Source organism: Bombina bombina, chromosome 7 (assembly GCF_027579735.1).
Source record: "Bombina bombina isolate aBomBom1 chromosome 7, aBomBom1.pri, whole genome shotgun sequence".
NCBI lineage: Eukaryota > Metazoa > Chordata > Amphibia > Anura > Bombinatoridae > Bombina > Bombina bombina.
In genome coordinates this window covers 478516642-478531233 of record NC_069505.1, presented here as the reverse complement: position 1 = coordinate 478531233, position 14592 = coordinate 478516642, and positions in this window count along the sequence as shown.

Here is a 14592-nt window from a genome sequence, read left to right as displayed (position 1 = left end):
CGACAAGCTCCCCCACCCTGAGAGCTCCCGCAAACGCCAATGCAAATGCCGTTCTAAAAAGAAGCTGCTCGTATTCGGAGGTGCAAACCTTTGCAACGCCCTTCGCTAGCGCACGCAGTCTCTCCTGGGTAATGGGTTCCCTCCGATCATTTTGCCGGGGAGCCAACCTACCCCACCCCTTCAACACCTTCCTTACTAGGAAAGTTCCGTAATGGTCCTCAAAGCCAAGCGCCTTATTAAAGAAGGTCAACGCCGATAGCCTACCGCACGCGCCGGCCTTACTGACCCCTTCTCTCCGCAGTAAAGCCAACCAATCTAACACCAGCACCCTACTAGCCCTTTGTACCTGTACACCTCTGAGTTGACAGAACGCCTCCCAGCAGTCCCAGTGACTCTTATACGCTGACCATGTCCTTGTCGCCAAGGATGCCTTAACCAAGGCTAGGATGCTCATCCAACCTTCACCAGCTGCCAAAGAGAAGAAGGGCATGTTAACCCCTCCTCCGCCGCCATGGGTGCCGCTGCCCTAAACTGCTCCCATTTAAATCGAGAGAGTGCATCTGCAATAATGTTCTGCACCCCCGGGACGTGTTTGGCGGTAAAATGTATATTGCACTGCAAGCATCGTAACACCAGGTGACGCAAGCAGCACACAACCGCTGGCGATGACGCGGACAGCCTGTTAATGGCGTACACCACACTCAGGTTGTCTGTCCAGAACACCACCGCTTTATTAGCCAATCTATCCCCCCAAATCTCAACAGCCACCACTATCGGGAATAATTCCAAAAGCGTCAGGTTTTTGGTATATCCCGCAGCTATCCATCCCCTCGGCCATGGAGCAGCGCTCCATTCTCCATTCAGGTATGCCCCGTAGCCGAAACCCCGGCTGCATCCGTGTACAAGTTTATTGCCTTGTTGGGTACTTTCCTACCCCTCCATAGGCACACACCGTTAAAATTCACCAAGAATTTCTCCCATATCTCCAGGTCCTCCCTGACATCCGCAGTAATGCTTGTCCATTTCGCTAGACCGGTAGGGCCTTTCAAAAGGCTCTCCAATCGACGGTTAAAGGCCCTTCCCATCGGGATGACCCTACCCGCAAAATTCAGGAGGCCCAGCAGTGACTGCACCTCTTTGATTGTGACCTTGCTCGCCTCTCTAAGCCCTCGGACCGCCTCCAACATCAGGATAACCTTGTCCATGGGCAGCCTGCATTCAGCCTGCACCGTGTCTATTTCTATACCCAGAAATGTGAGACAGGTGCACGGCCCCTGCGTTTTGTCGTCCGCGAGCGGCACTCCAAACCGCGCCATCATATCCTGCATAACTTCCATGAGCTGTTCACACTCCGTGGAACCGGCTCTCCCTACCAACAAGAAATCGTCCAAGTAGTGGGCCACCGCTCCCCCACTTGACGCCTTGTACACCACCCAATGCAGGAAAGAGCTAAAACACTCGAACAGGGAACAGGACAATGAGCAGCCCATCGGCAAGCACCTGTCCACGTAGTATTCCCCTTCAAACTTCATGCCCATTAGTCTGAATGCCGAAGGGTGCAGCGGCAGCAGGCGGAAAGCCGACTCAATGTCTAGCTTCGCCAACATCGCCCCCGGCCCGCATGCCCTGACCACGTCTAGCGCACAATCAAATGATTGATAGTGCACCGAACTCAACACTGGGTCGATGGCGTTGTTAACTGACTCCCCTTTCGGGAAAGAAAGGTGATGTATCAACCTGAACTTCCCTTCCTCTTTCTTGGGCACCACACCCAATGGTGAGATCACCAGATCTTCCAACGGACAGGTGGAGAATGGCCCAGACACCCTGCCCAGCGCCACCTCCTTTGCCAACTTTTCCCTAACTACATGCGGGAATTCATAGGCCGTCTTCAAATTTCTGTGCACCGAAGAACCCACAACCCGTCCCGTGACCGGTATCCGGAAACCCCATTCCAACCCCGACCTCAGCAGCTCAGCTGCCCCCCTGTCAGGGTAGTTCGCCAGCCATATCAACATGGCCTGCAACCTAAGCGGAGATGGTGCCCTTGACTGTAACTCCCGACTTAGGCGTGAGTTTGGGCTGTCCCTGGTCCTTTCGTTTTCCACAATTGGCACCTGGGTGAGGCCCTGCACAGAACTTGCAGATGTGACGAAAGGAGCAGCTGCTCCCCCTATCACACTGTTTATCCTGTTATTTCCAGCATTCCCTCCCCTTCCTGCCAAGCCGTGCCCCTTGGTGCGGCGGCGCTTGACGTGACGCCACGGGGGAGGGAGAACCGCCCTCCACTCCTAATTTGGACCACAGATGCATATCCTGCATCCCAAAATGCAGCAGAGGGATACGCACCATCTTTCTCCTATAGGCCATGTCGTATTCACGCCATGCTCCTTCCTTGAATCTCGTACGGATATCCTCTATGGTATCCTGGTATTTAAACAGGTTGTGCCTCTGCAACGGCCATCTGTCGACATAGCAAGCGGCCAGTACACGGAAGCATTTAAGCCATTCCTCGTACGTCTCCGGCCTATGCACTTTCTTTGGGCCTGAGCCATCCGCCGCTCTTTCTTTGGCCCTAAACGCGTCTACAGAAAGCTTGAACACATTAACGTATCTTCCCTCCTGTATCTTTTTAACAACCTTCGCTTTCAGATGGCCATACAGCGAGTGGACCAAACAGGGGTAAGTGTCCCCCTGTGCCGCCACTTTGCGTGGCACTGGGCCCGCTGGCGCTATAGCGCCTCCTAACGCTTGCGACCCCTGTAGCTCAAGTGTCTGAGTCCTAGCGCCTGCCCTGTCTTTAGCGTGAGCCAACGCCATCTTCTTTATCCACCTAAACATCCTGCGCTGACCCTTCCCCACTAAACCGAGGTCCTCCCCGCTATCTGAACCTGACCCACTCGTGGAAGACCCTGTGTCAGTGTGCATAATGTCTGGTGCATGGCACTCACCCTCGCCTTGCATCCCTGCTCCAGAAGGGGTTGCTGGATTTGCCGCATTCTGGATTCCGCTGGGCCCTGCCACTGCTAGGGCGCTGCTCGAGCTTGATGCCATATCTGTGTTTGCCGGAACCTGTTGAGACAAAACAACTTGGGGGGTACTCTGGTCTGCGAGAGGGGCAACAGTTGAAACACCTTCTCTCCCCTCCCCTTGTCTCCCACCAGCCGACATACCCAGAACATTCGCCACAGCATTCCTGATAATCGCCTCCTGCGCAGCCCCATCCCGGGCGTGACCACTAAACCCAGGCTGGGGCCTCGCAGTATCCACGACACGTAACGCTGCCTCAACAGCTCTCCTGATCATATCCTCATCCACTCCACCATCTGACTGGACACCTCTTGATGTCTGCCCCCTATCATACTGCGTATCAATCGGCACACCACTCGGTCTCACAAATCCCCCAGCCCTAAACTGAGTAGATCCCTCATAGACATGCGTTATCCCCGCATGTCCCCACCCCCTATGTGGTTCATAACTCATTCCAGTCTCCAATCGACCATATGCCCCCTCAGGCCCACCGGCCTCTGATACTGCATCTACGCCTGCATACATCTGGCTCATACACCCCCGCATGCAAGCTTGTCCCAATGTGTCCCCTCTACCTGTGCTCCGTACTGCCGCACCACTCTCTCTCACAACAACCGCAGGCCTTTGCCCTTCACTGCCTCCATCTGTAGCCACAGCCTGTGCGCTCGTGCTAGGCCGCTCTGTAGGCCTTCCAACTGACCACACCGCTCTGCCTGACACACCTGATGGGCCCGTATGGGGACCGCGATCTACCGCCATGCGCGCATGCGCACTATCAACAGGCATACCCACGTGGGGACCAACTGCGCCACTCGCTCTCTGCCCGACACCCGGACCATCAGCCACACCCCTGCCAGGTAAGTGGACCCCACTGCTCCCCGCCTGTCTCACTACTGCCTCGCTCGCGACCCGGAGTCCCCCCAAGTTACCTTCAGAGCTACGGTCGCGCGAGACAGTCCTCTCCCATTCAGGTCCTCCCCCAAAATGGCGGCCGCGATCACCCTCCTCCTCAGAACTCTCGGAGGAGGTGATCTCGCGGGAACCGCCATTCGAAGGGCCAGACTCCGCTGCGCACTCTGCAATGTGGCTGGGCCCTGGGTTTGCCCCCCGACCACCCCAGCGACAGCCGTGCCCAGGCCCTGGTCCCCCTGAGGCGAACCATAATTAAAGGATTGGGCCAAGGCCAAGACTGCCGCCAAGTCTGCCGGCGGCAAGGCCGCAAACTGCCCAGCCAGGCTGGCCCCCGCATCTGCTGGAGCCACCGGACCTAATAAAGTTCCTTGGCCACTCTCAGTTTCCACCATACCACCCCTCACAGCTATATCAACCCTGCCGGTCTGCGGCCCTGGGTTGGGGGCTACCCTCTTATCCCCAGTAGTCTGGGCCTTCCCCTTAGGGCCTGTAACCCCTGAGCCTCCCCCAGCTTTTCCCTTTCCCCGATTAAAACTCCTAGCAGGAGGGGACTTTTGGGGGGTGGGGGGTACCACATCCTCTGACTCAGGCTCCTGTCTTTGCTTTGCAGGTCCTTTTTTCCTCGCAGACATCTCCACCACCTCCCTGTAACGCTTGGGAGGCACAGATTTTCTCTTGGATCTCTCCATGCTTCACTTCAAGAACCTTCAGCCAACTTCAAAACCTTCTCCTTGAAGTCTGGAAACCGAAAGAGGCTGATCTCACTGTTGCAGGACCCTATAAAGGTAAGAAACAGACACCTCCTCTCCACTTGCAACATTGTAACAACACCATTTAGCATTAAAGAAAATAAGAAAAGTTATGTCGGTGGTTAACCCGTGAATAGCCGTATATAGTGTAATAAAAGGTAGTCCTCAGCTCTCTGTAATTCGTTAACATAAGCATAAGCATAAGCACTTGTATATATCTGAGCAATATCAATGCACTAGAAGTAGATTAGTGTCCGTATCAAACTTTAGACATAAGTCCTATATGAAAAGCATATGTAAATATGCCGACTCACCCGCTTTGATCCTCGGTAGAATTTCATGAGTATCCACACTTCACGGAAATGAAGCTGTAACTTGCTCCAACTACTCGTGAAAAGAAGCTCAACAGGAATATAAACTTACGGCCGCCGCTGACAACGTACTGCTCCTGCAGTGACTCCGGTCAGGCAGCTTCCTTCCAAGCCGTTTTCAGTATTCCTCTGAGATTTCAGGCAGTTAGATCCAATATGCCAATGGCGATCCAGATGCGGGGTCACGTGATGAACAATTGACCAATCATGTGCAATGCTCGTACCTGCTGCTTAGCTGCTTAGCTGGAGCTCTGTAACGGGTAAATCGATGGGTCCGCCTGGGGTTGCCTGTGAGTACTTGCAGATGAGGGGTACCATGTACAGGATTCCTTGTAATCCTATCAAAACATGTAGAAAAGAAAAAGAAGAAGCGGTCCCGACATCCAGTAAGTTAAAAAAAACAGCTTTATTTAGTCCATTTAAAATTTTAACATGGGTCACACAGTAAAAAATAGGTTTTACGCGTTTCGGCCCAGTGCCGTACTCATAAAACCTTTATGAGGTTTTATGAGTACGGCACTGGGCCGAAACGCGTAAAACCTATTTTTTACTGTGTGACCCATGTTAAAATTTTAAATGGACTAAATAAAGCTGTTTTTTTTAACTTACTGGATGTCGGGACCGCTTCTTCTTTTTCTTTACCATTTAGCATTACTCCAGACTTCAAGTTGGTAAACCCTTAATTTTGTTACAGGCCCACTAGAGGGCAATCCACTACCATATTAAGTTGTATACTACTTAAAAAAAAAGAAGGCTTGCAGGTTTGGATCCTGGAGTGGTTTTTGTCTTAGGAATTAAAGCTAGCTTATTTGTATATTGTCACTTTTTTCACCTTAGCTTTTAACCCTATATTACATTGCATGATACACCAAATCAAGGTATTTTGAGTATCTAAGGGTTAGAATATATAATATTACTTAATGTTATAGTTATTTACATGTTATCGTGGTTTCTAACACTATAACAAAATTATCAGGCCAGCTTAAGAAGTTTCGTTCACATATCAGAAAGAAAAAAAAAAATAGAAAGGAAAAAAAGAAAACAAGAAAAAAATATATATATATGTGTCTCTTTTAACCCAAGGTTAACCCCAGGGCAACGTTCACTAAAAGTTCCTTTGACCAGTATGCTTGTACAAGAATACTAATAGTTCCACTGCTAGTGTTGTTATGGCAGAAGTTGCTTGAAAATATTTATAATTCCCACATTTCAATTAAGTAAGCAAGAATGAGAAGAGAAGCGTCTCTCTGGGCTTTCTTTTCCTTTCTTTTTCAGCAGCAAACCCAGACAATAATCTATGCTTTAAAAGATCTCCTTTTTTTTCCTCTCTTTTTTCCCTTTTAAGCCAGTAATTGCTCTTCTCTTCTTTATTAGTTCACTCTTTACCGTCCTTTCTTACAGGGGAAGTAATAGTTCCCAGTATGCTGGTAAGCTTCAGTCAAATCCTTTTCCCTTCTGGGGGTTGTAATGCACTGGGAGGGGGGGCCCTACTCTCGCAGGAGCTCTGATATGTTCACAATGTAGCTATACACCTGACACCCCCCCCCCCTACCATATATATGCAATCAATATTTCATCAAAGTTACTGAGCAATAAAAACAAATTCAAACTTATCTTGTTCAGTAGAGTTATTTTTAGGCTCTGTGGTTCCTCCGAACAACAGGGATTTCTCTCCTGCGGCTACTTCAAATATATAGACTTGCTGGCAGGCAGAGGTGATGTTATGGTCAGAATCCCTTTGTGCCGTTTTCTGAGCTGGTGAACAAGAAACACTTGTCACCTTTCCTCCTGGGCCAAGAAGCTGATGTCTGTGACACCTTTCCCGCTGCTACTCCCGCTCACCAACTGCTCCTTGGGTCCTGGTGGGCAGCGTGTGTCTCTGGGGGCTCACGTAGCGCTCACTGTAGATGGGCCGTATAGGCCGATGTAAGCAGGCTCTGCAGGGCTATCGGCCTCCTTGGCGGCAAATACGGGTCCTGGGCTGGGTGGTTTGGGCCCGCCTATAGGCACTCGATGCCGCGGTTCCTTTCTTAGGCCTCTGGAAGCAGGCTGCGTACTTCACACGCGTCTGCTCGCTTGGTCCCTCCTACCGGAAGTCCCTTTTTGTTTTGTTTTTATTGGTTTTTAAATCAACTTTAATGTAACAAACAGAACAACCAATAGACAATAATTCTGAAAACTAAACATTTTGCAGCTTTCTTGTTCTTAATGTTCATTCACAGTGGTTTATGCTGATTGACATTTATAAGGTAATCACTGTGACTGTCACTTATAAAGTAACCACTGTGACCGTCACTTATAAGGTAACCACTGTGACTGTCATTTATAAAGTAATCACTGTGACTGTCATTTATAAGGTAACCACAGTGACTATCATTTATAAAGTAACCACTGTGACTGTCATTTATAAGGTAACCACTATGACTGGCACTTATAAGGTAATCACTGTGACTGTCATTTATAAAGTAAACACTGTGACTGTCACTTATAAGGTAACCACTGTGACTGTCACTTATAAGGTAAATACTGTGACTGTCATTTATAAAATAACCACTGTGACTGTCATTTATAAAGCGACCACTGTGACTGTCACTTATAAAGTAACCACTGTGACTGTCATTTATAAAGTAACCACTGTGATTGTCATTTATAAAGTAATCACTGTGACTCATTTATAAGGTAACCACTGTGACTGTCACTAATAAAGTAACCACTGTCACTTATAAAATAACCACTGTGAGTGTCATTATAAAGTAACCACTGTGACTGTCATTTCTAAGGTAACCACTGTGAGTGTAATTTATAAGGTAACCACTTTGACTGCCATTTATAAAGTAATCACTGTGACTGTCATTTATAAAGTAACCACTGTGACTGTCACTTATAAGGTAACTACTGTGACTGTCATTTATAAAGTAACCACTGTGATTGTCATTTATAAGGTAACCACTGTGGATGAACATTAAGTACAAGAAAGCTGCAAAATGTACAAGGCTGAAGTTGGCTTCTAATTCTGCAATTGATTGCAATTTGCAAAATAAAGATATCTAGCATTATTTATTTTAAATAAAATAATACACTTTCCAAAAACCTAAACAAACTTACATTTTATAAAACAAAACCATCTTATATTGCAATAAACAGATAGCAAACAGGGCATAATTTTGATTGTGTTTTGAATAAGTAACTGGTATTTTAAAAGGGTTAAAATCCTTTGGGCCGCTCATTTATCTGTGGATATATACAGGCTGTGAGCTTATCATAGGACAGACGTTATCAGCCTGGCCCAACGCTTTTTATGGCAAAGAAACTGGTGACAACCTTGCCACTTCATATATTTTACCTTTTCTAAATAAGCTACTGCTATTTTGAAAGGGTTTCTTTGCGACAGTCTGAAAACACATGGATTATATAAAGGGGCTCATGCCCTATATATCCACACAGAAATCAGTGACCCAAAGGATTTTTACCCTTTCAAAATACCAGTTACTTATTCAGAAAAGGTCAAATATATGAGATGACCACGTTGGCACAAGTTTGTTTGCTACAAAAAGCTTTGGGCCAGGCTGAAAACATGTTTATCCTATGAAGGGGCTCACTCCTTGTATATATCCACACAGTAATGAGGGCCCAAAGGATTTTAACCCTTTTAAAAATATCTGATTCCTTATTTAGATAAAGGTAAAATATATGACGTGACAAGGTTGTCACCAGTTTGTTTGCTTCAAAAAGCGTTGGGCCAGGGTGAGAACATGTTTATTCTATGAAGAGGTTCACACCCTGTATATATCCACAAAGAAGTGAGTGGTCCAAATGATTTTAACCCTTTTAAAAATACCAGTTACTTATTCAGAAATTTTAAATATATGAGATGGCAACGTTGGCACCAGTTTGTTTGCTACAAAAAGCATTGGGCCAGGCTGAAAACATATTTATCCTATGAAGGGGTTAACTCTCACACATATATATCCGCACAGTAAAGAGCGGTCCAAAGGATTTTAAAGGGACATTAAACCTAAATTTTTTCTTTCATGATTCAGATAGAGAATACCATTTAAACAACTTTCTAATTTACTTATATAATCTAATTTGCCTCATTCTCTTGATATTCTTTCCTGAAAAGCATATCTAGATATGCTCAGTAGCTTCTGGCTGCATGTATTTGCCTTATGTGATTGGTTCACGGATGTGCATTGCTATTTCTTTAACAAAAAATATCTAAAGAATGAAGCAAATTAGATAATAGAAGTAAATCAGGATGTTGTTTAAAATTGTATTCTCTGTCTGACTCATGAAAGAAAAATTTTGGGTTTAATGTCCCTTTAACCCATTTGAAATAACAGTTATTTATTTAGAAAAGGTCAAATATATGAAGTGGCAAGGCTGACACCAGTTTGTTTGCCATAAAAAGCATTGGGCCAGGCTGAGACGATGTCTACCCTATGGAGGGATTCATGCCCTGTATATATCCAAACAGAAATTAGTTGCCCAAAGGATTTTAACCCTTTCAAAATACCAGTTACTTATTCAGGAAAGGTAAAATATATGAAGTGGCAAGGTTGTCACTAATTTGTTTGCCATAAAGAGCATTGGGCCAGGCTGATAACGTCTGTCCTATGATAGGTTCGGACCTTGTATATATCCACACAGAAATGAGTGGCCCAAAGGATTTTAACCCTTTTAAAATACCAGTTGCTTATTCAAAACATAACCAAAACTGTGCCATGTTTGCCATCTGTTTATTGCAATATAATTAGGGTTGCCAGGTGTCCAGTATTCAACCGGACAGTCCAGTATTTTAGCAGGCTGTCCAGTAAAATCTGTACAAAAATACTGGACACTTAAATGTCCAGTATTTTTAAAGACTGTGCATTTTCGATTATATGTGTTACAGGCAACCATGGGGTGTTCAATCATTGCTGGGTGTGTACCTCTGGCAGCCAAGGGGGTCACATCACTTCTCTGTACATATGTTACTGGCAGCCAAGGGGGTCACATCACTTCTCTGTACATGTGTTAGGTGGCAACCCTAGTGTTACTGGCAGCCAAGGGGGTCACATCACTTCTCTGTACATGTGTTACTGGCAGCCAAGGGGGTCACATCACTTCTCTGTACATGTGTTACTGGCAACCAAGGGGGTCACATCACTTCTCTGTACATGTGTTACTGGCAGCCAAGGGGGTCACATCACTTCTCTGTACATGTGTTACTGGCAACCAAGGGGGTCACTTCTCTGTACATGTGTTACTGGCAACCAAGGGGGTCACTTCTCTGTACATGTGTTACTGGCAGCCAAGGGGGTCACTTCTCTGTACATGTGTTACTGGCAACTAAGGGGGTCACATCACTTCTCTGTATATATGTTACTGGCAGCCAAGGGGGTCACATCACTTCTCTGTACATGTGTTACTGGCAACCAAGGGGGTCACATCACTTCTCTGTACATATGTTACTGGCAGCCAAGGGGGTCACATCACTTCTCTGTACATGTGTTACTGGCAGCCAAGGAGGTCAAATCACTTCTCTGTACATGTGTTACTGGCAGCCAAGGGGGTCACATCACTTCTCTGTACATGTGTTACTGGCAACCAAGGCGGTCACATCACTTCTCTGTACAAGTGTTACTGGCAGCCAAGGGGGTCACATTACTTCTCTGTACATGTGTTACTGGCAACCAAGGGGGTCACATTACTTCTCTGTATATATGTTACTGGCAGCCAAGGGGGTCACATCACTTCTCTGTACATGTGTTACTGGCAGCCAAGGGGGTCACATCACTTCTCTGTACATGTGTTACTGGCAACTAAGGGGGTCACTTCTCTGTACATGTGTTACTGGCAACCAAGGGGGTCACTTCTCTGTACATGTGTTACTGGCAGCCAAGGGGGTCAAATCACTTCTCTGTACATGTGTTACTGGCAACTAAGGGGGTCACATCACTTCTCTGTATATATGTTACTGGCAGCCAAGGGGGTCACATCACTTCTCTGTACATGTGTTACTGGCAACCAAGGGGGTCACATCACTTCTCTGTACATATGTTACTGGCAGCCAAGGGGGTCACATCACTTCTCTGTACATGTGTTACTGGCAGCCAAGGGGGTCAAATCACTTCTCTGTACATGTGTTACTGGCAGCCAAGGGGGTCACATCACTTCTCTGTACATGTGTTACTGGCAACCAAGGGGGTCACATCACTTCTCTGTATATATGTTACTGGCAGCCAAGGGGGTCACATCACTTATCTGTACAAGTGTTACTGGCAGCCAAGGGGGTCACATTACTTCTCTGTACATGTGTTACTGGCAACCAAGGGGGTCACATTACTTCTCTGTATATATGTTACTGGCAGCCAAGGGGGTCACATCACTTCTCTGTACATGTGTTACTGGCAGCCAAGGGGGTCACATTACTTCTCTGTATATGTGTTACTGGCAACCAAGGGGGTCACATCACTTCTCTGTATATTTGTTACTGGCAACCAAGGGGATACAATGACTGCTTAGTTGTGACAAATATATATGATGGGATCAAGGGTGGGGCCTAAGGTTGAGCTTTTGTGGAGACATTGTGTGACCCAAGCTACGTCCCCTATCCAATCACCTATAGGTTATCCAGTATTTTTATGAAGCACAGCTGGCAACCCTAAATATAAAAGATGATTTTTTTTTATAAAATGTAAGTTTGTTTAGGTTTTTGGAAAGTGTATTATTTTATTGAAAATAAAAATAACTGTAGATGTTTTGTTTATAATTTTTTATTTTGCAAATTGCAATCAGTTGCAGAATAAGAAGCTGACTGAATAGGAAGCTAAGTTCAGCCTTGTACATTTTGCAGCTCTCTTGTTCTTAATGTTCATTCACAGTGGTTACTTTATAAATTAAATTAACCCCTTAATGACCACAGCACTTTTCCATTTTCTGTCCGTTTGGGACCAAGGCTATTTTTACATTTTTGCGGTGTTTGTGTTTAGCTGTAATTTTCATCTTACTCATTTACTGTACCCACACATATTATATACCGTTTTTCTCGCCATTAAATGGACTTTCTAAAGATACCATTATTTTCATCATATCTTATAATTTACTATAAAAATTTTTATAAAATATGAGGAAAAAATGGAAAAAAACACACTTTTTCTAACTTTGACCCCCAAAATCTGTTACACATCTACAACCACCAAAAAACACCCGTGCTAAATAGTTTCTAAATTTTGTCCTGAGTTTAGCCCCTTAATGACCGAGGACGTGCAGGGTACGTCCTCTAAAAAAAGGCAGTTAACGCCTGAGGACGTACCCTGCACGTCCTCAGTCTGGAAAGCAGCTGGAAGCGATCCTGCTCGCTTCCAGCTGCTTTCCGGTTATTGCAGTGATGCCTCGACATCGAGGCATCCTGCAATAACACTTTCTGGCCATCCGATGCAGAGAGAGCCACTCTGTGGCCCTCTCTGCACCGGACATCGATGGCCGGTATCGTTGGTGGGTGGGAGCCGACTTGGGAGGCGGGTGGGCGGCCATCGGTGAGATCTGGAAGGTGGAGGGGGGCGGGATCGGGGGCGGAGCCTTCGGGGGCGCGCACGGGCGCGCGCGCGTGCACGGTGGGTGGCGGGCGGGCGCGTGCACGGGGCGGGAGCGGGTGGGAACCGCTACACTACAGAAAAAAAGTAAAGAGTAAAGTGTATTAATAAATGAAATAAACATTTAAAAAAAAAAGCATTTAAGCGATCTGGAAGGGGTGGGGGGTTGGTATTGGGGGGGGGGGGAAGCTACACTACAGAAAAAGGATTTTTTTTTAATAAAAACACATATTTTCACTAAAATGGGTACTGGCAGACAGCTGCCAGTACCCAAGATGGCGCACATTAAGTCAGAGGGGGAGGGTTAGAGAGCTGTTGGGTGGGGGATCAGTGAGGTTGGGGGCTAAGGGGGATCCTACACAGAAGCATATGTAAATATGCTAAAACAAAATGCACAAAAATGCACAAATTTTCCTTTTATTTTAGTACTGGCAGAGTTTCTGCCAGTACTTAAGATGGCGGGGACATTTGTGGGGTAGGGGAGGGAAGAGAGATGTTTGGGAGGGATCAGGGGGTCTGATGTTTCAGGTGGGAGGCTGATCTCTACACTAAAGCTAAAATTAACCCTGCAAGCTCCCTACAAGCTACCTAATTAACCCCTTCACTGCTAGCCATAATACACGTGTGATGCGCAGCACCATTTAGCAGCATTCTAATTACCAAAAAGCAACGCCAAAGTCATATATGTCTGCTATTTCTGAACAAAGGGGATCCCAGAGAAGCATTTACAACCATTTGTGCCATAATTGCACAAGCTGTTTGTAAATGATTTCAGTGACAAACCTAAAATTGTGAAAAATGTAATGTTTTTTTTAATTTGATCGCATTTGGCGGTGAAATGGTGGCATGAAATATACCAAAATGGGCCTAGATCAATACTTGGGGTTGTCTACTACACTACACTAAAGCTAAAAATACCCCAAAAAGCTCCTTACATGCTCCCTAATTAACCCCTTCACTGCTGGGCATAATACACGTGTGGTGCGCAGTGGCATTTAGCGGCCTTCTAATTACCAAAAAGCAATGCCAAAGCCATATATGTCTGCTATTTCTGAACAAAGGGGATCCCAGAGAAGAATTTACAACCATTTATGCCATAATTGCACAAGCAGTTTGTAAATAATTTCAGTGAGAAACTGAAAGTTTGTGAAAAAATTTGTGAAAAAGTGAACAATTTTTTGTATTTGATCGCATTTGGCGGTGAAATGGTGGCATGAAATATACCAAAATGGGCCTAGATCAATACTTTGGGATGTCTTCTAAAAAAATATATATATATGTCAATGGATATTCAGGGATTCCTGAAAGATATCAGTGTCCCAATGTAACTAGCGCTAATTTTGAAAAAAATATGTTTTGAAAATAGCAAAGTGCTACTTGTATTTATGGCCCTATAAGTTACAAAAAAAGCAAAGAAGATGTAAACATTGGGTATTTCTAAACTCAGGACAAAATTTAGAAACTATTTAGCATGGGTGTTTTTTGGTGGTTGTAGATATGTAACAGATTTTGGGGTTCAAAGTTAGAAAAAGTGTTTTTTTTTTCCATTTTTCCTCATATTTTATAATTTTTTTATAGTAAATGATAAGATATGATGAAAATAATGGTATTTTTAGAAAGTCCATTTAATGGCGAGAAAAACGGTATATAATATGTGTGGGTACAGTAAATGAGTAAGAGGAAAATTTCAGCTAAACACAAACACTGCAGAAATGTAAAAATAGCCTTGGTCCCAAACGGACAGAAAATGGAAAAGTGCTCTGGTCACTAAGGGGTTAGAAATACCCAATGTTTACATCTTCTTTGCTTTTTTTGTAAGTTATAGGGCCATAAATACAAGTAGCACTTTGCTATTTCCAAACCATTATTTTTCAAAATTAGCGCTAGTTACATTAGAACACTAATATCTTTCAGGAATCTCTGAATATCCATTGACATGTATATATTTTTTTT